We start from the raw sequence: 14,133 nt of genomic DNA, 5'->3' as shown, positions 1-14,133 counted from the left end.
AGAGGACGGCCCTGTGCCCGAAGCGGCCTCGGTGAGAAACAAAGAGGCCGTGTGCCCTCGTGCGGTAATGGCCGGTAACCGGGGTGGTGCAGGAGGGGAGCATCCCCAGGCTGTGGCCTGCGGCCCGTGGCTGCCCCTCCCCCCCAGCCCCGGAGGCAGCAGCCCCCCCTCCGCCCCCCGCACGGAGCTGTCACCTGGAGGATGAATGAGGCTAACGACCGCTTCCCGTGCTTACTAGCCCAAGACCACAGCGCGTCTGCCGACCACCGCGGCCCATTTGGCCATCGGCCTCCTGATGTTGTTCTCTCAGGTTTGTAGGATTTCTTTATTTTTTATGCAACGGTCCTGTCGGTTCAAAGCGCTACAGACCCCTCTCCCCAGGGTGTGGCTGGCTCCTACATCTCCCTAAGGTGGTTTCGGTAAACATGTGTTCATAAGTGGTCCACTTTCAGTGTGTCAAGCCCATCCTCTGCGCTTAGAGCCCTCTGATCTGGTTTGCGGACCCCCGGCTCCGGGTCTGTAGAGACTCACCCGGGATGTTCTCCACCAGCCTGAGAGTGGAGGGCGGCGCGGCCCCTTCTCCTCACCTCTGCAAAGGTGATGGCTCCTCCCTCCTGGGGAGGAATCAGTCCTTGGCAGAGGACCACCAGGAGGAGGTCCCCGGCTTCACTGCTGGCTTCAGGACAGACCAGAAGCTGCAAGGGACCCTGCTGCCCGCTGACAGCTTGGGCTGGGGAAGGTGTTTGGGGCCGGTCACCGTGGATGTGCGCTGGCCTCGGAGCTGGGGGTTTCAGCGGCCCCCTGCGGTCAGACTTGTGCAAAGACTCCCTGCCTCTCTCCCCCCAGCCCCCGCAGTGAAACACACCTTCCCAACCACGGGGGTTCCGGCAGCCCCAGGCTTTGAGTGGTGACCTTGTACCCGGGGGCAAGGTGGGCACGATGGGGAAGAGACAGCTGTCAGCGAGCACCAGCGAGAGGGAAGTTGGCGGCCTCCACAGAGGACCCGCTCCCCACCCCCACCCCGCAGCGACGGGGCCAGGACGCCTGCCAAGGCTGGCACCACAGGGAAAGCCTGGCTGCATCAGTGCACGGGGCCCCATGGGCAGGCAGGTGCCCACTGCAGCCAGGCCGGGCACACACCACCACCTGGGTGGGCGTGCAGGATCCAGCTCGCTCGCAGTCTTAGTAGGCTCTGGCTTCTGTGACAAACACCACAGACCAGGAGGCTCAAACAACAGTTTATCGTCCCCGTCCTGGAGTCGGAGTTCCAAGACCCAGGTGTGGGCAGGGCTGGCTCCTCCCGAGGCCTGTCTCCCAGGCGCCTGGGCGCCGTGCTCTCCCTGTGTCCTCACGCAGTCGCCCTCCGTGCGTGTCTGTGTTCTGATCTCCTCCTCTCTTGGGGACACGGGCCAGACTGCATGGGGGCCACCCCAGTGACCCTGTTCTACCTTAATCAACTCTCCAAAGGCCCCGTCTCCATATATGCACATCTTGAGGTGCGGGGGGCTAGAGCTCCAACATATGAATTTGGGGGACATGGCAAAGTCCCTGTCACCAACATTTCCCGGGAGCTCTGTGCTGGGCACCGAGCAGCCCAGGGTCCATGCGCGGTCACCTTTAATGAAGACCAGACGTCAGCTCCTCTCGGCTGAGTCCCCAAAGTGCGAGTTCACGTTGGCCCCAGGATGACAGGGCAGAGGGTGTCCAGGCACCGAAGATGTTGGAAATCCGGGGCTCTGCAGCCCCCTCGCTCCCCGCGGGGCTTCCTGGGCCCTTGTTTCAGTTCTCAGACGCAGCCCCGCCCCGAGAGCCAGAGCAACCGCTAGCGAATGCAATTTCAGCGGGCTTCCCCTGCTGGTTGCGGCCCACACTGCTCCGCTCTGCCCCCCACCGCGCACGAGTGGGCCGCCACAGGCACGGGCGCGGAGCAAGGGAACAGCGCCTGGGGGGCCGCGCAGGCCGTGGCCGTGGCCCCTGCTCCCCTTCATTGCCCCTCCCAGCGCGTGGGCTGCTGGTGGGAAGCCCGAGCACAGCTGGGAGGCCCGTTTCCGCCTTGTCCTCCTTGTGAGCCAGGTCCCCCTCCCCCCAGCCTCCCTGCGGCCTCACAGGGGTGAGCCCCACTAGCTCCAGGCAGGCTAGTGCACGGGCTCTGCTGCCCTGGCACTAAGTTCTGGGGGACGGTGTCCCTCTCGTTTCCCAGCAAAGCCAGGAAGCAGCCAACCATCCGTGTGCTCTGGAAGAGACCCCCCAAGAAGGGTTCAGTTGGGCTTTGGACAGAAAACCTGAGAAAGGCAGCATTCCTCGAAGGAGAAAGGAGGGGACAGAGTCCCCACAACCCACCGAACCATGCACACGCACAAGTGTGGCCCGCGCCCACCCGAGGGGCCAGGTGCCCAGACACCTGTGAAGTCCCCCTGGAAAGCCTCTCCTGTAAGCCCAGCAGGGAGGTGCTGGGGGCCCCCTGGGATGGCCTGCCCACCTGTGAGCAACTACAGTGTTCAAGTCACACTTCCAGAACTTTCTTCCTTTGTGTCTTCTAAGAAAGTCACTGTTGTCACTCCTGGGGGTAGGAGAGGAGGGGATGGTGGCCCTCTTCAAACATCAGAAACTCTGCCCAGTGTGGGAGGGGTTAGATGGGTCCGCAGCGCCTGGCAGAGCCGGGCGTCTGCAAAGCAATCAGCACTGGAGAGGAGGGAGCCCAGGACCAGCTGCCTGCAGGGGATGCTCCACCAGCCTCCCCTAGAAGGCGCATGGGGTGGGTGCAGAACACATGGGCAGCTAATGTGCAGAGCCTGGGTGAGGCCCCACGGCAGAGGAGCCAGGGCAGGTGCGGCTCCAGCAGGGCACTTGGACCGGCCAGCCGTTCAGTCTACCGCCCTCCACAACCGAGCCCGTCCCTGCTATGGCACAGAATGGACAGGTCTGGAGAGGCGACACAAGAGGGGGCTGTGGGAGGTGTCCCCAGATGGTGCAGCCCCATGATTAGGTGACCTGCCTCCTGGCAGGGTTCGCTCATCAAGTATTCCCTGCACCTATGTGTCCCGGGCCTGTTCTCGGTCTGGCGGACCTCCAGCCCCCTTCTCACACAGAGAAGGCAAAAGCCAAATCAGCAGCAAGAACCAGGCTGGCTGGGGCAGGCACCTGTGGTGCTGGGGAGCAGTGGGCCGGGCCACGACAGGTAGGCTCGGCACACCTGCTCCACGTGCCCCGGGACATCACGGAAAAAGTCGAAGCAAGGGAATTATGTGGCCAGGCTTATGTTTTTAAAAAGATCCAGCTGGCTGCTGGGTGGAGAACTCACTGGGCACGGAGGCCAGAGCTTGGTAAGATGAGGCGTACTGAGGAGGGAACCAAGAGGCCCACTTTGGCCCTGAGGGTGGCACATGCATGGCCGCACCTGCTTCTCGGCCAAATGCTGCCGCCGGCGTTCCGAGGGGTGCAGCCTTTCTTCCTGGCACCAGCCATCTGCCGGGTGCAGCACAGAGCCCCCGGGCTGTTTCCTCTCCTCGGGGTCCAGCTCTGCCAGGGGAGTATGGCAGTGGGCCAGCGGGCGAGGACTTGCAAGGGGGTGATGCCAACGCCGGCCACGGAGGGAAGTTTTCTAAGAAGGGAAGTGGGGCAGGCTGGGGCAAGCTCAGGGCCAGTACCCGCTGGTCAGAGTGGGGGGTCCTAGAGCAGACGAGCAGGAGTGCGGGTCAGGGCAGGCAGTGATGCCCCAGCGGACCAATCTTTCAGAGGAATGCTCGGCCGAGGGTCTGGGTGACCTGGGTGGCAAGCAGGACTAGTGCTGGCTGGCCAGGAGCCACGGCGGATGGTTTCGATGGCCGAGCCACGAAGAGGAAGCAGCGAAGGGGCGGGCCATGTTCGGACAGAAGGTGCCAGAAAGAGATCTGTCAAGCAAGAGCTTTACCTCCCTGTGGGACTCCAGTCAACACAGGCAAATGCACCCACGCCCCGGCCGGCCGCAGGGCCCTTCCTCCTGCTCCCTCCTGCTCGGCGCCCAGCTGTCCACACACCCCCGCCCACTCTCCAGGATGCCCCAGGCCACGACTGACACCCCCTCAATGTCCTCCAGCTCAGAGGCCCTGCCCGGGTGTGCAGGGCCGGGCAGAACTGAATCGGGGAACACGAGGTGGGGGGTCGGGACGTGACCCCGAGATGTTGCAATAGTCCTTCCTTGCCCAGCTCGGAACAGGTCTGCAATGCCACCTGTGAGCCCAGAGGCCAGGACTGGGATGTTTATGCACGCACACACTCGGCCCCCACAACCGTTTCCCAAGAAGGGATCCAGCCTGCAGGAAAATTCCAGTGACCAGCTTTCTAGGAAGTGGTGGGAGGTGGGGTGGGGGACAATCTCCAGGAAGGACCGGGCTCAGGGAGCAGCTGGTCAAGGGCAGTACGCTGCTGGAACATTCTGCTGCCAGGGAGCCGGCAGGCCCCGGGTCTCCTTGCTCAGACAGCACCCTTAGTGCTGGCCTTCTCTGCCCTCTGACCCCGAACGTCCTGAGGGCCTGACGCCTGCGTCCACCCCCAGCCAGGCTGCGCCATGGGTGGCTTCCCACCCGGCTGGGCCAGCAGGAAAAGCGTTGGTGCCACGGAGACTTTGCCAAGAAAGAACGGCTTCATGGGCCCATTCTCGCCCCCCCTGTGTCACACCAGCGCTGTCAGGGCGTGCCGGCCACAGCCCCCCCGGGCTGAGAAGCGCAGGGCGGGGGCGGGGGGGCTAGTCTCGGCAGGTTTCGTTCCGGGAGTGTAAACTCTGTGGCAAGGGGAGCTCCCTTTACTGGCCCGACCTCCCCCAACGACATTCCCCCACAACGTGGTAGTGCTGTGTGGTACGCAGCCTACGTGGGTCCGGTAATTATCCCCCAAGTCCCAGCCTCCCCAGACCAGTCACTGGCCACGCTGTGAACGCAGCTCAGACACTGTCAGAGCAGGAAGGAAAGGGGGACCCCGGCAGGACACCAAATGCTGAGCCCAGAGTCCCGTCCCGTTTCCCTGACCCTCCTTGGGACATCCTCCCCCCAGAGCCGCCGCGGGCCGGCAGTACCGCCAGCAGAGTGGCCAGCCTCCCAGGAACCTGCGTCAGGACAGGCTCATCCAGCAGCTTGACCTGCCTCTGCCGGGCCACGTGTGCGGGAGCGTCCGGGGCCCTGCCTCCCATCTCTCACGCCGCAGGCGTGCTCAGGAAAGGCAGCTTCTAACAGCAGCCCGGACCAAATACAACCGGGAAAAAATGAATCCTAGGACCAAAACCATGGGACATGATTCAAAGTCAAAAGCGAAACTTGATTTGGGTTGGAACCCGCACCCGCGGTTTTTCTCGGGGGCCCTGCCCCTGCCCGCCACGCTCCTCCAGCAGCGGATGATACTGTAAGGGTGAACCGTGGTGGGGTTGTGGAAGGACGCGGGCCCACGGAGGCCTGTCACTGTGGGAACGTGCTGTCCTCTGCGGTGCAGGACCAGCCCAGGACCCCATTCTCCCTGCCTTCCGCAGCTCTGCTGGCCACGCCTCAGCGTGGCCGGCGCTATCTGGTTCCTGCCTGAGAAGGGAGGGCTGCTGACCGCCGCGAGGTGGCCGGCCAGCCGCAGGTCTGGGGCCACGAGACAGGCCTGCTGTTTGGTCCGGTACCTGTTTGCGGACTGCTGCGATGGGTAACGGGACCCCCACCCCTGGAAAGATACTACCTGCAGGTCTGTAAACAACAGGAACAGGATGAAATGTGGTGGGTGTTCTTGGCGTTGCACATCCTTTGGTCCCTGGGAACCCCGAAGCACGAGTGTGGCCCCTCCCCCCAGCCAGCAGCTCAGGCCGTGCTGCCCGGCAGTCTGTTCTGGAAGAGGAACGTCCGCGAGCACCACCCCCTCCCCGCCCCCCAGCTGGAGTGGTAGCCCCGAGCCCTCCCAGCACAGGAACACAGCCTCCTTCTGTTGAAGGTGGAGGCTGCCTCTCCGGAGCAGGGCAGAGCGTGGCCCAGAGCTCAGTGCTCCAGAAGGACTTGGAAACGAGGAAGCACGTGCTGAGCAGGGCAGGGGCTGCGAATGAGTGGGAAAGCGAAGCCATCCGGCCGCCTGAAGTGCCGTTGTGCCAGCCCCGTGGGCTCCGCCAGCCTGTCATCTCTGGCCCGGGGATTAACATCGGCGCAGATGATGTGTCTTGGCCCAGAATCCGTGTGACTAATTGCTCAACAAACAGGAAGGCCTTTCACCTGCCCAGAGCTCAGTCAGGGTTTCCTACCAGATGATAGCATCAGGAACCCCAGAGTACAGGCAGTTTTGTTCCTTGCCGGGAGTCTCTCGTGTGATGACGTCACCAGGGCATAAGGCAGTGCCCGGTCTGGATGGGTGCTGGTCAGCAGGCATCTGGGCCTCGAAGACAGGGACGCTCAACCCAAAGCCGGGGCGCTGGCCTGAAGAACAGGGCTTCTCTCCTGGAAATTTCCAGGAATGGGATTTTGTCCAGCACAGCAGAAAAAACAAGATAAGGTCATAGGACAATGGGGAGCAGAGGGAGCCGCAGAGAGGGTTCTCCTCAGGTCCCCAGTCATTCTGTGTTGCTGGCTTTTTGTCTTTTAAAGATTTTTATTTATTTGAGAGAGCATGCACACGCGCAAGTGCGAGCAGGGAGGGGCAGAAGGGGAGGGAGAGAGAACCTGAAGCCGACTCTGTATTGAGCACAGAGCCTGACACGGGACTCAATCCCATGACCCTGAGACCATGACCTGAGCCGAAACCGAGAGTTGGACGCTGAACCGACGGAGCCACCCAGGCCCCCCTGTTGCTGGTTTTAAGAGCAAATGCAAGCCTGACCTGAGCCAGCCCCGGATGAGGAGGGAGTTTCAGGTTTCTCCTGCCAGGCTCAGAGACAGCTTCTGTCACCTGTCACCATCTCCTTAGGCCTAACCAAATGTCGGACCACAAGGACACTTGGCAGATACACATCCCCAGAAATGTGGGATGTAAATGCCTTCGGTGTCATTGGGAGTCCTGCACCCACACAAACCCCAGACTCCGTCCAACATGGGGGCTCAAAATGAGGGGGAAAGGAGGAGACACGTCCACCTCGAACCCTACTCCAGCCCCCTCGGTGGGGGGCCATGTTTGCCCAGGAAAACCTTACTATGGACTTCCTTAGTTCTGTGCATGAAAGCTGGAACACAGCATCAGACAGGAAATGATCACCCCTTTGTGACCAGTCTCTCCCGTCAAGACACGGGTCAGGAAAGGCAGCACCAGGCCAGCCTCACGAGCAGTCCTCAGGGACCCAGCCCTCTCCTCCCCGCTGTTTGCTTGACAATGTGGCCAAGGCCATGTCCTAAAGGACGATCTCCCACGATGCTGCTGCTTCTGGATTTTTACTCTTCTGTGTGCTTCCCTTGCACTCCTAGGAAGAAATCTACACACGGAGGCTTGGGTTTTCTTATTTGTAGCCAAACTCCCGCCAGGGTTTCACAGGCTTAGAGAAGAGACATAACAGGGTGACCAGCTGGACAAGAGCCAAGACACAGGCTCAGCAGTGCAGGCACGACAGACCCCCCCACACACACACACGCCCGCTCACACACGCACGCAGATGCACGCACGCATGCAAGATCTGCGCCCAGATCCACTCACTGACGTCAGGGACATCATCACAAAGGCTTGAACCGTGTCCACACCTGAGTCCAGCACCAAGTGTTCGGTGTGAGGGCAGGGCTTGTGGGAAGGTCCCGTGGCGGTGTGTATGTGGGAGGGAGGGAGGCGGCACGGGGCAGCTCAGCAGCAGGATCAGGTGCCACAGGAAAGTGGCAGTTGTGGCGCTAGCCGGAGGCATCCCCAGCCATCCAGGAGCTCCCGTGCTCCGGAGGAGGGTAAGGCCCAGAGCACGAGGAGCCCAGGAGCCCAGGGCCTCCACCACCACCCTGGAAAGACCTCTCCCTCCTCACTCCCTGGGAGCCTGGACTCTGATAGAGTCAAGACGGCACAGAAGCAAGGAGATGCTGGGCCTCACCAGTGGCGGGGGAGGGGAGCCCAGTCCAGTGGTGCTGCCTCTTTCACCCAAGGGCAAACCTTCCACCATGACCACCCAGGAGGGGCTCCACCGAGGCAGGCAGAGCAAGGCAACGCTTGTCAAAGGCACCGTCTTGCAGACCAGGAGGACCTGAGGAGGGAACCCCGGGGTCTTGCTCCCACACACCCCAGGCTGCTGTCCTGGTGGGATCACAGCTCAGTGGGGGCAGAAGGCCCCGCCAGCCCCTGTGCCCAGCCAGAACCAAACAGAAAGCACCTCTGACCCACAGGGATCCAGGCCACCATATGTACCCCTGCCCCCGCCCCCGTAAGCAGGGGTACACGTAGGCAAGAACCTCATCTCCATGCGAGAAACAGCCTCCTACTCTCATAGCTGGAGGAAGTAGGTTCAAATGCTACCGTGCCGCTCTAAGACTGCCCCGGCTGGAAGGCGGGCGGGGAAACACTGATTCATCGAGCAGAGGGCAACATGCCGAGTACGACACATCAAGGCAGGCAGTGTGCGATGTGTTTATAAAGATTGCCATGAAAACGGTTCACCTCAAAAAAGCAGCTTCGATGCTTAAGAGGTGAGTTTCCGGTCTTGGGAAAATGCACATTTTGTGAGTTCTTTTTGCCAACAGGATGGCCTTGCTCCACTCTGCCCTAAGTGGTACTTTCCAAGCTGCCACTGTCCTTCCTCTCGTCCCCGTGGGCACCTAAAGACAGGAAAGGAAAGCAAACGCACCGGCCCTTCTGCACGGGGCCGCCTCCCCCTCTGCCCCCACCGCCCTGCCCAGTCGGCCCTAACCCAGCCCAAGCCTGGCCTCCAGGAGCCGGCTCAGTGGCCAAGGGCAGGCAGGAATGTCTGTCACCCCCTGGCCCATTTGCCTCAGCTCTAGAGGACCTCAAACAAAGAATGACACAGAGAAATACTCCCGTTTTCCCAGGCAAAGGTAAGACAGATTACAGTGACCCCAGAACAATCAGCTCCCTGAGACAGAAGGAAATAATTTTGTAAACTGACTTGCAGATACTGAACAGAATCTTTTAAAAGTCAAAGTTTATAATACCGATGATGAATCTAGGTCTCTCCCTCGGTGTTATCCACCTGTTACCATGTGATCCGGCAGCCACGGGAGCCTGTCACGTGTCCACATGTACCATCCAAACACCGCTCGGGTGGGTGGGCAGAAGGTGCCGCTGGTGGACACCCGCTGCTGCCCTCTAGTCCCCACCACCCTCCACACCCTCAGGGGCCTACTGGTGGTGTCCAGAGCATGCTGCCCAGAGGCAGCCAGAAGGATGGAAACCACCGGCGACCACGACTGCGGAAGCCCAAGGGCAGGGCCAGGCCCTGGAGAAGGAGTGAGCACCACCGGCGACCATGACTGCGGAAGCCCAAGGGCAGGGCCAGGCCCTGGAGAAGGAGTGAGCACCACCGGCGACCACGACTGCGGAAGCCCAAGGGCAGGGCCAGGCCCTGGAGAAGGAGTGAGCACAGATGCGGACGGACGCACACCCGAGGTGCGGAGGTGACGTCAGGCTGTGAGCATAGCTCTGCCGCTCAGGCAAGCAGCGCAACGGCCCTGGCTCGCCCCCTCCCTGCAGACAGTGCGTGCGAGCACCAAGGGGGAGCAACGCGGACACAAGCCCTGACTGCCACCAGGAAACCAGCCTCAGGGCCAGCGTGCGTGTGGGAGGCCCCGGCGTCTCACAGAAATCATGGTACTCTCAATACTTGTCAGAGCGCTTCATCCCGGGCCTGGCCCTACCCCAGGCCACGTGATTCCCACACCCAGGGCAAGGGGCCCCTTACCAGCCACTGGTGGGGTCCCCACAGATGCCAGGAATTGTACAGGGGAGGACACGCAGGTGCTTCCATGCACGTCTGCGGAGAGAAGCTTACCGACTGGATAAGCGCTCCAGGACGCCACCGTCACTAAGAATCTCTGCAGGTGACTGACAGCAGGGCTGGCACTGAGTGGGCTCTCCTCCTCCCCACAGGGACATGTCACCTCCGCCTCACCCATGCTCTGCACGACACACATGCGTGGCAGCAAGTCGGGGGCAGGGCTGTGGGAGGTACAGGTGCCAGCCTGGGAAGGCCTGTGTCTCACCAGTCTCGGTATCGGGAACTCCAGAGGCTTACAGTGATAGGGCTGGCAGGCGACCCCCAGGCTCAAGTCAGAGAGCGTGGCCACCTACTGATGCCAAAAACTACATCTATTTTCTTTACATTTTGAAAGAAAAATCAGGTATTGCTCCTGCCCCCAACTCCCCAACAACACGCCACCACACAGAGCAAACCATGATGCCTGCCCCATGCTTGTACCCACACACTCCCTGCCATCTTCAAACTCACCCCAAACAAGTGCTCCAGGGCCCTTGCACCCACGCTTCCTGCTCCCTGGACTCTTCCCTCAGATGTCCAAGAGTAACTGTTTGCATAAAGCCATTTATTCTAAAAACCTGAGCTACAAATATGCTTTCAATTAAAAACTGTAATAAACTATATGACCGAGAGTCCTTTTTTTTTTTTTTTAAGTCTTTTTGGGCTAGTATGTTCTAAGAGTATTAAATATGCATTCTTGGTGGGAAACTAGCAGCTGAGGGAGCTCCAACTGGAATGACTTAAAATCCTTACAATAATATTAGCTACTCATGAAAAACACCAAAGATTTCTAAAATGTAATGAGTATAATATACATGAATCTTTGTGTTTTGAAAATCATCCTTGTAATAATATTTCCAAATGACAATCACAAAATTCAACAAATGGTTGGGAAAACTGGAAATCCACAGGCAAAAGCATGAATTTGGACCCTTACCTCACACCATATCCTAAAATTCAAAATGGATCGAGCTAAACTGCAAAGAGAAAACAATAAAACTCTTAGAACAAAACATAGGGGAAAATCTTCATGACCACAAATTTGGCAATTATTTCTTAGATATGATATCAAAAGCACATGCAACAAAAGAAAAACAGATTTAGACTTGATACAAATTTAACTCTTCTACATCAAGGGACACTATGAACAGAGTGAAAAGACAACCTACAGAATGGAGTGAATATTTGCAAATCACCTGATAAGGGATCGGTATCCAGAAAATATAAAGAGCTCCTGGAACTCAACAAGAAGAAGCAAACAACCCAATTCGAAAATAGATAAAAGACTTGAACAGACATTTCCCCAAAGGAGATATGCAATGGCCCATAAGCACATGACAAGATGCTCAACATCGCAAATCAAAAGCACAATGAGATACCACCTCACACCCATAAAGAGGACTCCAATAAAAACAAACAGAAAATAAGCAGTGTTGGCAGGGACATGGAGAAACAGGAATCCTTGCACAGGGACGCTGGTGGGAACGTAAAATTGTGCAGCTGCTGTGGAAAACAGTTTGGCAGTTCCTCCAACAGTTAAACACAGGACTACCATGTGACACAGCAATTTCACATTTGACTACACACCCAGCAGTCGTGAAAGCAGGGATGCAGACAGATACCAGTGCACCAGTATTCACTACAGCATTACGCAAACAGTCAAAAGGTGGAAACAGTCAAAAGGTGGAAACAGCCCAAGTGTCCATCAGCAGGTGAATGGATAAACAAAATACGGCACAGGCATATCTGCTTTTATTGCACTTTGCTTCACAGATACTGCCTTTTTTTTTTTTTAAACACATTGAACGTTTATGGCCTCCACCAAGTCTATCGGCACTGTATTTCCAACAGCAATTTGCTCATTTCACGTCCCTGTATCACATTTTGGCAATTCTTGCAAAATTCCACACTTTTTCATTCTTACTACGCTGGTTATGGTGATCTGTGACCAGTGAGCCTTGATGTTACTTCTGCAGCTGTTTGGGGTGCCCTGACTGCACCTGTATAAGATGACAAACTTAACTGTAAGTGTCGTGTGCATTCTGACTCTCCACCGACTGGCTGTTCCCCCATCTCTCCCTCTCTCCCCAGGCCTCCCTGTTCCCTGAGACACAATACTGAAATTAGACCCATTAATAATCCTGCAGTGGCCTCTGAGTGTTCAAATGAAAGGAAGAGTTGAACGTCTCTCACGTTGAATCAAAAGCTAGAAATGATTAAGCTTAGTAAGGAAGGCATGTCAAAAGCTGAGATAAGCCAAAAGCTAGGCCTCCTTTTTGCACCAAACAGCCAAATGGCAAATGCAAAGAAAAAGTTCTTGAAGGAAATCAGAAGTGCTACTCCAGTGAACACACAAATGATAAGAAAGTGAAATAGTCTTATTGCTGATGTGGAGAAAGTTTGAGTGGTCTGGACAGAAGGCCAAACCAGCCCCAACATTCCCTTAAACCAAAGCCTCCTCCAGAGCAAGGTCCTAACTCTCTTCAATTCTGTGAAGGCTGAGAGGTGAGGAAGCTAGCAGAGGTGGGTTCATGAGGTTTAAGGAGAGAAGACGTCTCCGTAACATTACAAGTGCCAGGTGAGGTTACAAGTGCTGTCATAGAAGCTGCAGCAAGTTCTCCAGAAATTCCAGCTAAGATCATCTATGAAGGCGTCTCCACAATAGGCTTTCAATGTAGTAAAATCTTGCAGAGGAAGGAGATGCCATCCAGGACTTTCATAGCTGGAGAGGAAAAGTCAATGCCCAGCTTCAAAGCTTCAAAGGACAGGCTGACTCTTTTGTCAGGGGCGAAAGGTGAATTTCATTGGCACCCAACGCTCACTGACCATTCTGAAAATCCGAGGGCCCTGAGCAATTATGCCTACTAACTCTACTCTGCCCATGCTCTATCAGTGGAACAGCAAAGGCTGGATGGCAGCCCATCTGTTTACAACATGGCTTACTGAATGTAGTAAGCCCATTGCTGAGACCTTCTGCTCAGAAAAAAAGATTCCTTTCAAAATATGACTGCTCACTGAAAGTGCCCCTGGTCCCCCAAGGGCTCTGGTGGAGATGGACAATGAGAATAATGTTGTTTTCATACTGCCATCACAAAATCCATTCTCGCAGCCCATGAGTCAAGCAGTCATTTCAACTTTCCAGTCTTATTATTTAAGAAATTCACTTCATAAGGCATAGCTGCCATGGATAGTGATTTCTCTGATGGATCTGGGCAAAATGAAATGAAACCTTCTGGGAAGGATTCCTGTTCTAGAGGCCATTAAGAACATTTGTGATTCATGGGGAGAGGTCAGAATATCAACACAAACAGGAGTTTGGAAGAAGTTGATGCCAGCCCTCGTGGAGGACTTTGGGGGTTCAAGACTTCAGTGGGGGAAATCCCTGCAGATGTGGTGGAAACAGTGGGGGAACTAGTGTTAGAGGTGGGGCCTGAAGATGGGGCTGAGCTGCTGCAATCTCAGGGTCAGACTTGATCCGATGAGGAGATGCTTCTCGTGGATGAGCAAAGAAGTGGTTTCTTGAGAGGGGATCCACTCCTGGTGAAGATGCTGTAAAGACTGCTGGAATGACAACAAAGGATTTGGAATATTAAACACGCTTAGGTGATACAGCAGCAGCAGGATTTGAGAAGTTCTCCTGTGGGTCAAATGCTATCAAAGAGCATCACATGCTACAGAGAAATCGCTCATGAAAGGAAGAGTGGACGGATGTGGCAAGCGTCATTATTGTTTTATTCTAAGAGGTTGCCGTGGCCGCCCCAGCCTTCAGCGGCCACCACCCCGAACAGTCAGCAGCCGTCAACATCGAGGGGAGACCTTCCACCAGCAAAAAGATCACAACTCCCTGAAACCTCAGATGATGGTTAGCATTTTCTAGCAATAAAGTATTTCATAATGAAGGCATATACATTGTGTTTTTTAGACACATATTAGGGAAACCAGAACAGTAGACTCACTTCATTGCCATATCTGCTTTGTTGTGGGGTATCTGGAACTGAACCTGCAATCCCTCTGAGGTGTGCCTGTATGTAGATACAATGGAATGTTATTTAGCCATAAAAAGGAATGAAACTGACACATGATACAACATGGCTGAACCTTGAAGACTTTACACTAAGTGAAATAAGCTGGACCCAGAAGGGCAAATATTTTACGATTCCACTTACAGGAGGGTATGTAGAGCAGTCAAATTCATAGGCAGAAGTAGAATGGAGGATACCAGGGGCTGGGAAGAGGGCAGCGGGGGAAGG

Source organism: Eumetopias jubatus, unplaced genomic scaffold (assembly GCF_037043125.1).
Source record: "Eumetopias jubatus isolate StellerSeaLion01/CBP00866 unplaced genomic scaffold, mEumJub1_p1.0 scaffold_1, whole genome shotgun sequence".
Taxonomy (NCBI): Eukaryota; Metazoa; Chordata; class Mammalia; order Carnivora; family Otariidae; genus Eumetopias; species Eumetopias jubatus.
The sequence above is the reverse complement of the archived record's forward strand: the minus strand, read 5'-3'. Positions refer to the sequence as shown.